General features: G+C 40.2%; 1 long non-coding RNA gene across 1 annotated transcript in view; it reads right to left on the reverse strand.

The window, feature by feature from the left end:
• The window catches only part of LOC105733382 (uncharacterized), a 50,663-nt gene that overhangs the window by 25,394 nt on the left and 15,803 nt on the right, over nucleotides 1–9,466 (reverse strand). The window lies entirely within an intron of this gene.

Here is a 9,466-nt window from a genome sequence, read left to right on the forward strand (position 1 = left end):
AGGGAGGGGGAACAGAGGGTGTCAGAGAATTAGAGAGCAAGGCCAACTGCCTCTAAGGGAAAGTGCTGGATCCAGGGCTCATGACCTAGTTGACAGGTCAGAATGGTGCAATTGCCATTTATGTCCGCCTAGTGGCAGCAGTTAAAGCCAGAAGCACCTGTACCTCAATTGGTTCAGGCATTGACTATTTACTAAATGTATGCCATGTACCAGGCCCGCTGACAGCCATGTGGAATGAAACCATTTGGAAGGTTGCATTTGCCAGCAGTGGTCCCTTTTGGGCAGGGACTGATCTAGGTTATTCCACCTCTAAACCCCAAGTCCATGTGATAGAATCTGCTGGAAACAAGGTGCTAAAGTTTCCAGACAAATGAGCTTCATCACGTTAGGTTCTAGTACATGTTTTATGCCAGGGATCTAAAACTCAAAGAGTAGAGAAGTTAGCTAAAAGAGGTGAGACCAGTATTCAACTAAGGACCAGTGGTAGCTGATATGAATAATACTGGGTGGGTGGCAGGCCAGGGAGTAAGTGGGTCTTATGTTCTGTGCCTTCTGAATATAAACCAGTCACTGAAAAGGGCAGTTTGGTTTTAGGATAGATTTGTACATGATCTAGAATTTCTGTGAAAGGAAAAGAACTATATAGGTCAGCATTTTCTAATATGTTTTATGCATGCCACTCAGGGCAGTGGAGATAATTTTTGATGAGGCACCTTTTATTTTAATAGTTCAGTATTTATTTTAAGATATCTTTGAAGAATTGTATTATACCACAAACCTGTGATTTCACAGGTGATATTTTTGGTTTTCCATTTATGATAATGATATACAAGTTTCATTTTATTTGTTTATTTTTGAGAGAGGGTCTTATTCTGCTACCCAGGCTGGAGTACAGTGGTGTGATCATGGCTCACTGCAGCCTTGACCTCCTGGACTCAAGCAATCTTCCCACCTCAATCTCCCAAGTAGCTGGAAACAGAGGCACACACCACCATGCCTAGCTATTTTTTTTTTTTTTTAATTTTTGGTACGGACTGGGTTTCTCCATGTTGCCCAGGCTAAAATTTCACTTAAAGTACTTTTAGTAATAATGAGTTTATTTGAAAAAAAAAAAACTAAGTAATAGCAAAAGAGAATGTCAATAAAAGAAGATGACAAATATCCTGAAGATGGAGTACAAACAATTGGAAAGTTTGAGAACTACTTCATTAAGCTGGGGGATGAGATGAATTGACTTATAGACAAAGGAGTTTGGAATGTCAGATAGGTGAAGAAAAAAGTAGAACTTTCAGAGGATCTGGATTCCAGTTCCAAGTGCCACTCAGCCTGTGTGACACTGGCTTCTCTCTGGGTTTCCATTTCCTTATCTACATAATAACTTTAATGCTCTACTTAGCTTTATTATTTAGTGGTTCTATTTCACTTTTTATTACTGAGATTATAAATAATCATCATAACAGCCAGCACATAAGTTCTGCTTTGTGGCAGGCACTGTGCAGGATGCTTTCCGTAAGTCATCATTCTTATTCTCACAACAGCCTTAAAAGGTAGGTATTATTATTATTATTTTGAGACAGGGTCTCGCTCTGTCACCCAGGCTGGAGTGCAGTGGCACGATCTCGGCTCACTGCAACCTCTGCCTCCTGAATTCAAGCGATTCTCCTTCCTCAGCCTCCCAAGTAGCTGGTAATACAGGCATGTACCACCACACCTGGCTAATTTTTGTATTTTTGGTAGAGACAGGGTTTCAGTATGTTGGTCAGGCTTGTCTTGAACTCCTGACCTCAGGTGACTGACCCCACCTTGGCCTCCCAAAATGCTGGGATTACAGATGTAAGCCACTGCACCTGGCCAAAAGGTAGGTATTATAATGCCTGTTCTATATATGAGAGATTTGAGTCTGGAAGATTTTAATTAACTTGCCCAAGGTCACAAAGAACTTGATTTGAATGAACTTGGATCTGATTCCAGAGCCTATGTTTTTTTCCCCTAAGCCTTGCTGTATCCTATTAGTTGATTCCTGTTCACTCTTCAAAACTAAGGTCAAGATCACCTCTTCCAGGAGAGCTTCTTTGACCTCCTCTTTCCATCCTGTTCGGACATCTCCATCCTCAGTGTTCCCTTAATTTTCTAAGTATGTCTTTTGCTGCTGTTGTTGTTGTTATATTTGCCTTTGTGTCCCCAACACCCTGCACAGAATAGGTAGTCAACACATGACTGCAGAAACAGGGAGAGTGTGAAGGAGAGGAAGAAAGGGGACAAAGGAGAAGGAAAGAATTACAAAAGAAGATATATTGCTACCTTATTTTATTAAATACTAAAGAAGTAGAATTGAGACACGAGAGAGGAAGGTGGTTAAGCATATGGCCTCTAGATCCAAGCCACCTACCTTTGCTACTTACTAGGACAGCACCTTAGAGCACAGATTTAAAGCCTGTGCTTTAGTTGCTTCCTCTATAAAACAGGGGTATCAATATCACCTTCCTTAAAGACTGTTGTAAAGACTAATGAGTTACTATATGTAAAGTGCTTAGAACAGTGCTTGAGATGTAGTAAGCAAATATTTCAAATATTGGCCATTATTATTCTTTCTGTGAAATATATAAAAGTGAATGTAACATTATTATATATATACAACGCCTCTTCATTTCCCAACTGATTGACTGATGCCAGGGTCTTTCCAAGGCAGTGTGAATAAAGACAATTATACCTGTAGGATGAAAAATGTAATAGCCTTTTCTTTACAATACCATGGTAGCAGCATTAAGCACCCCATCTCTACACTCAGAACATTTAGAAATATTGATATTAAAATTATCACACTCAGCTGAGTGCAGTGGCTCATGCCTGTAATCCCAGCACTTTGGAAAACTGAGGCAAGAGAATGGCTTGAGTCCAGGAGTTTGAGACCAGCCTGGACAACATAATGAGATGCCATCTCTACAACATTGCTTTAAAAATTAGCTGGGCATAGTGGCTTGTGCCTGTAGTCCTAGCTGTTCAGGATGCTGAGGCGGAAGGATTGTTTGAGCCCAGGATTTTGAGGCTGCAGTGAACTATGATTGTGCCACTGCACAATCTGTGTGACAGAGCAAGACCTTGTCTCTCAAATAAGTAAATAAAAAAATTATCACACTGTATTCTATTCTAAATCCAGGTTTACTTGTTGTCTACCACCCTCAGTTAGGCTGTGAGTTCCTTGAAGGAAAAGACTCTCATTTCATTTCTCTTTCTGTCTCCAATTCTTAGCAAAGGGGTTAGTAAGAAATAAATGCTTAATGTTTGCTGAGTGAATATAGTAGATGTGTACACATGAACAACTAATAAAAATATTATGTAATATTCACCGCAAAAGAGGCTAAAACCAAGCGCAATTATAGCTCAGAAAGGAGAGACCACATCTAGGCAGGTGAAGGCAATAGAAAAGAATGGTTAAATCTCTAAACTTTAGAGTCAGACAGCCTTAGTTTTGAGCCCAATTCTGCCAGTCATAAGCTTATGTGATCTAGGGATATAGCCTCTTTAAACCATGGTTTTGTTATCAGTGAAATGGGGATAATATTAGTTGGAAGAAAATGAAATGAGATCCTACATATAAAGTTTCAGCTACCCCTTATGAGTTTGTGGAGTGACTAACATCTCATCGTATCATTGTCACCTTTGTCATCATCATCATCATCAAAGGCTTTGTGATGAAGGCACTCACTATCTGGATGGGCAGACACACAGAAGAAGACTGAACAACCAGACATTATGAAGATAGGTACTGTGGGTGTTAGAAAGATTCACGGCCAAACAGGAAAGGCAAGTGGCAGTATTTAATGGAAACATTGCGTAGTTCCGGGAAAGTAATGGGAAAGAACATTGGGAAGTTAGATTTAAATGCCAGAATGGGAAATTTAGTCTTTATTCTGCAGGCAATTCTGAGGCTTTACAGGACTCTAAACTTGGTAGTGACTGGTTCAGAACCAGCAGTAGGAGGAATATTCTGGATGTTTGTGCAGGATGGACTCGGGAGGGTGAGGGCAGATGAAAGCAGATAAGCCATTTAGAGAGCTTTTCCAATGCTTCCAATGAGAAGTTGAGGCCCCTCTCTGGGATGGTGGTATAGGACAGGAAAAGAGGGAATGAGCATGTGGGACTGGGAAGGATGAACTGGCAGAACTCTATCCAGCTGGATGTGAGAGACAAAGTGGAGAGGCAGGTTCAAAGAGAGTTCTGAAGGCTCAGAACTAGATGGCCAGGCAGGGTGCTACTATTCTAACAGAAATAAGCACAGGGAGCCTAGTTTTAGGGGAGAAGATAAATTTGCTTTTAGTTATGCTAAGTTTGAGGTGCAGTGGGACATCCAGGTAATAAATGATGACCAAGAGACATGTGGAAATGTGATCTTAGAACTCAGACATATTTATTTAGAAGACATCTGCAAAGAGGTAGTAGCTAAAAGTATATAGTTGGAACTGTCTTTGGGTGAGAGTGTTACTCAAAAGGATCAGGGACTCTTGAAAAACACCTCCTACACCTAGGAGAGTGAAAGAGAAGCCTGTGAGCAAGGAGGAGGAGGAGGAAGAGGGGGAAGAGAGAGAGAGAGAGAGAAAGAGAGAGGTGAGAACACCACACCATCAGAGAGACCAAGAGTGGAGCAAGTTTCATGGAGGATAGAAGTACTTAGAGGAATTATGAGCTGCAGAGAGGTCAAAAAGAAAAGAACTGAGTATAGACCATGGGTTTGGCCATTAGGAATCATTGATGATTTATGAGAGAAGAGTGCATGAAAGGAAAAAAAAACTAGATTACAGATGCAAAGCAATGAAATGGTGTGAGAGGAAACGGAGGTACTGAGAATACATTGTTAGTTCAAGAAGTTCAGAAATGAAAGGACAGAGATAAGCTGGCGGCTCAAGGTGGGACCAGCATTGCTCTTCCCCAGATAAATGACCACTCACCAATGTTTATTCGGAGATGCCTATTTGTCTATACTCTAATAGAAGGGAGTATTTGTGGGAGGATTCCAGAGAAGGGACTTCGGAACAAACTAGATTGAAAGGCAGGCTACAGCCATTCTAAGTTATAGAACATGTTATCTATATATGTACAGTAGCATCTGTTTTAGCAGACAGAAGTCATTTATCATGCATCAACAGACAGAGAGAGGAACCAGAAACTCTCCTTCCCCACTTAGGAAAACAAAGCTTGGTCCAGTCTTTGAAAAGTATTTAAAAACTTTGAAAAAGTATGTCAGCAAGGAAGGAAATGCTAAGAAAAACAAATGTTCATTGTCTTCCCTTCCATGACTTTTCAACCCAAACGCATTTTAGGAAATTGCCCGGGTGCATCATTATAACACTCTAATATCACTGTTAACACTGTCCAGGTTGATGGGACTTATATCTGCACTGTTTTTCATTTTATAAAGAGCTCTCATGATCTCTTTTATCCTTACAGAATCCCCACAAGGTATTATCTTTCTCTATTTTACAAGGGAAGAAATTAAGTGATTTTCCCCAAATTACCCAGCCAGGAAAATGATAGAGCCCTGTACTCCTCGTTTTTTTCAGTGTATGCTTTCAAATAGTATGGTCTTCACAGTATGACACTCTGGCTAAGACATGACAAACCAAAGTGTATTAGGACTCATCTCTCTGGTTTTGGAGGCTCTATAATTTTATCAACATAGCCTAAAATGGCATTAGCTTTGGGGCACTTTTATCTGGTCTTGTTTTTGACTAACCAGTATGCAGTACATGGCCTATTTTTTCCTGTGCTCTCTTTTCACCCCCATCTTAAAGGGCCCTAGGGCAGAAGTTTCAGCAATGTGTTTCCTTCCCTCCTACATTTGCCCAGTTCAGTCAGGCCTCTGAAATGCATGACCAAGTTCTCAATACTTAACACCTGCTCCAGATGGTCAGGAGGCAGGAACGCAACTCTCTCCCTTAATACCTAGTTTGTTCTAGTAGGAAGAGGGCCAGGCCAGGCTTGGTAGCTCATGCCTATAGTCTTAGCATTTTGGCAGGTGAAGGTGGGGGGATTGCTTGAGCCCAGGAGTTTGAGACCAGCCTGGGCAATGTGGCAAAACCCTATCTCTACAAAAAAATACAAAAAAATTAGCCAGGTGTGGTGGTGGTGGTGTATTCCTGTAGTCCCAGTTACTTGGGTGGCTGAGGTGGGAGGATCACCTGAACCTGGGGAGGTATAGGCTGCAGTGAACTGTGATTGTGCCACTGCACTCCAGTCTAAACAACAGAGACCCCATCTCAAAAAAAAAAAAAAAAGAAAAAGAAAAGAAAAGGAAAAAAAGGAATTAGAGGGAATTGGAGCCTAAAGGCCCAGATTCTGGTACAAACTACCAGTCTCATTCTGTGGTCTTAGTTATATCATTCAATGCAGTGAGCACCAGTTTCTTGATCAGAAAAATGAAGACAATAATAACTATGTTATAAGTCTGCTATAAGAATCTGGTGAAACAAGTGTGAAACACTTGCTGGGTTTAATTTTCTGCTATAGCCATCTTGAAATTCTTAACGATTTTTGAAGGAGGAGCCCTGTGTTTTCATTTTACACTGGGCCCCCCAAAATTATATAGCTGGCTTTACCTGCATGCCCTTGGCCAAGTTACTTTACCTCCATAATCTATAATTAATTGAAATGAATTGAATTGTTAGGACAATTCTCAATCCTTCCTCTACTTTAGCAAAGTTTGACACCGTTGATTAGTCTCTCTTCCTTGAAACATTCTTTCCTCTTGGCTTCCACGATACTATATTTTTCTGGTTTTCCTCTACCTCACTGGCTGCTCCTTTGCTGTTTTCTCCCTACCCTGTTAGCACATCCAAAATGAAACTCCTGATCATCTCCTCCAGGCCTGCTTCTTCCAGTCTTCTTCATCTGTTAATGCTAACTCTGTCCTTCCAGTTGTTCACACCAAACCTTTATCTTGATTCTTTATGTCTCACCACATACAAGTTATAAGTTAATCCAGAATCTGACCATGACTTCACCACTACCATCATCCAAACCTTAATCATCTCTCCTCTGGATCATTACAATATCCTTCTGATTGTTCCTCTTGCTTCCTCTGCCCCTGTCCCACACATTAGCCAGAATAATTCTTTAAACATGTAAGTCAGATCATATCACTCCTCTGTCCAAAACCATGCCATGACTATCCATCTCACTCAGAGTAGAAACCCTACAAGGGGCAATAACAGGCTTCCTCTCTGATCCCACCCCCTTACCACTCCCCTCCTTGGGCCATTTGCGGTGTCTCTATGCCTGGAATGCCCTCCCAGATATCAGCAAGGCATATCTGGCCTCTCATCTCCTTCAGTTGTGTTCACCTGTCACCCTATCAGTGGAGCCTTTTCTGACCACATTATTTAAAATAGCAGCCATCATCCTATTTTCCTTATCCTATTATGCCCAGCTCAGTTTTCTCCAAAGCACTGATTACCATCTGATACATTATATATTTTACTTATTTCCTTATTGTTTATCTCTCCTCATTAAAATGTAGGCTTCATAAAGGTAAGGACTTTGCTGTTCAATTACTCTATCTAGCACATAGAACAGTGCAGGGCATGGAATGAATGACAGTAGAAAGAGCCCTGGCACAGATGATAGTATTGCTATTATGAAGTCACAGCAGCATCAAGCCCTGAGTGAGTAAAGTACTGTTCCAGGCTGCATGTCCATGAAGCAGGGAGAGAGGGCAATTATGGGGACTACATGAGCCAAGCCTCCCACCAGATCATACTGTGTAGACAGAAAAGTGGACCAGGAGTTGAAACTGCTCTCTAAGGGTTTATGGCCTACAGAGAGGTTTATGTATACATGCAAATAACTCTAGAACAAAGCAGCATTTGTTAAAAATACGTGGACTTTAATGGCTAACACACATTCTGGAAATTCTAGTTAGAGAATTCTAACTAAATTCTAACTAAATTTCCAACTATAATTTTCCAACTATAATTTTCTACAGAGAGAAGGGACCATGAACTATGGCTTGTAAACTTACTGTAGGCTATTTCTGTCTCAAATTCCCGCTCTGGCCTGTTTATCATGCCAGAGACACCTTGCCTGACTTCCAATCTAGTTTGCTCCAAAGTATCTCTCCACTGGCCCCCTCCACCCAGTATTACCTTCAATTTACTGTTAACTTGAAACCCCACCCTCTTACAGTCCCTCCACACTCTGCTTCTAGATACAGGGAACATGGGGCAGGGGTGGAATCGACTTAGGTACATTATAACAGGATATAAAGAATCTAAATATTATTTCCTTACAATACAGATGTACATACCTTCTCCTCTATGAGTCTACAGGACACAGAGCTCAGGAACTGCACCATCCATCTCTATAGCCTCACAGCCTTGCTCAGTATGTAGCACAGAGAAGGCATTAAATAAAATTTGCTGAATTGTTGAACTGGGTGTTATAAGCTCTGAGTAAGGATAATTTTATTCAAGAAGTACCTCTGCATCCTCTGAAGGTGTCCCAGAGGGATTCTATAATGTTATTTTATTAAACTATCCTAATGTAAAGAAACAACCTAACTAGTAAGAATTAAGACATATCAAGTAAAGGGACCAATATTTAAAAAACATTGTTTTCTAATTTTTAAAGTTACTTTGAGATCTTTAAACCCCACATCTGAAAATTCAAAATTTTCAAGAGATAAATTACAAAGAATGCCTGCTGTTCCATGCAGGATTCCTTTGAGTAGGGGCTCCCTGAAGTTATCTGGATTTTCAGATACAGAGATTTACTTAAGAAAAAGACCAGGGAACTGAGAGAGGTAAAGCTAAACATTAGAATTTAGTAATTAAAAACCAAGTTAAATTTTAATGGCAGATACTTGGGTGTTTGTTATATCATTCTCGATACCCTTCAGTGTATTTGATAGCTTGTTTCTCTAATATGTTTACATCATACACACATTTTTATACCCAGGAAAGATTAAGCACACAAAATGATAACCTATCTCCTAATCCGTAAGAGATGCTGCTGGCAATAAGAAATAAGTATAGGTAACTCTCTTCCTTGGTTATCAGTTTCTTTGTATATAAAATAGGAAGGGACTACATGATTTGGGGCTCTTCCAGTTCCAATGCCTTAAGACTCCATGGAAGTAGTGGATGTCTATTCACACTACAAAGGTCTTTCTTTATAAAGAATCCTTTTCAGATTTTCTCTTTCTTTAGTGCATTTAAACTACAATTTGGTTTACCAAAATCTGGTTACTGTATTTTTATTGGTAGCTAACATTTATTGACCAAGTTAAATATGCTAGGCACACATAAAATGCCTCATATGGATTAGTGGACTTAATTATCCCAGTAACTTTATGAGGTAGATACCAATATTGTCCCCATGTTATAAATAGGTAAATTGACTCAAAGGCTATCTAACTTGCTTCAGGTCACTGAATTAGGGAATGCCAACACTGGAATTCAAACTCACTTCAATT

The sequence above is a fragment of the Aotus nancymaae genome, unplaced genomic scaffold, assembly GCF_030222135.1.
Source record: "Aotus nancymaae isolate 86718 unplaced genomic scaffold, 86718_ANA_hifiasm-v0.15.2.pri h1tg000003l, whole genome shotgun sequence".
In the NCBI taxonomy this organism is placed as follows: domain Eukaryota; kingdom Metazoa; phylum Chordata; class Mammalia; order Primates; family Aotidae; genus Aotus; species Aotus nancymaae.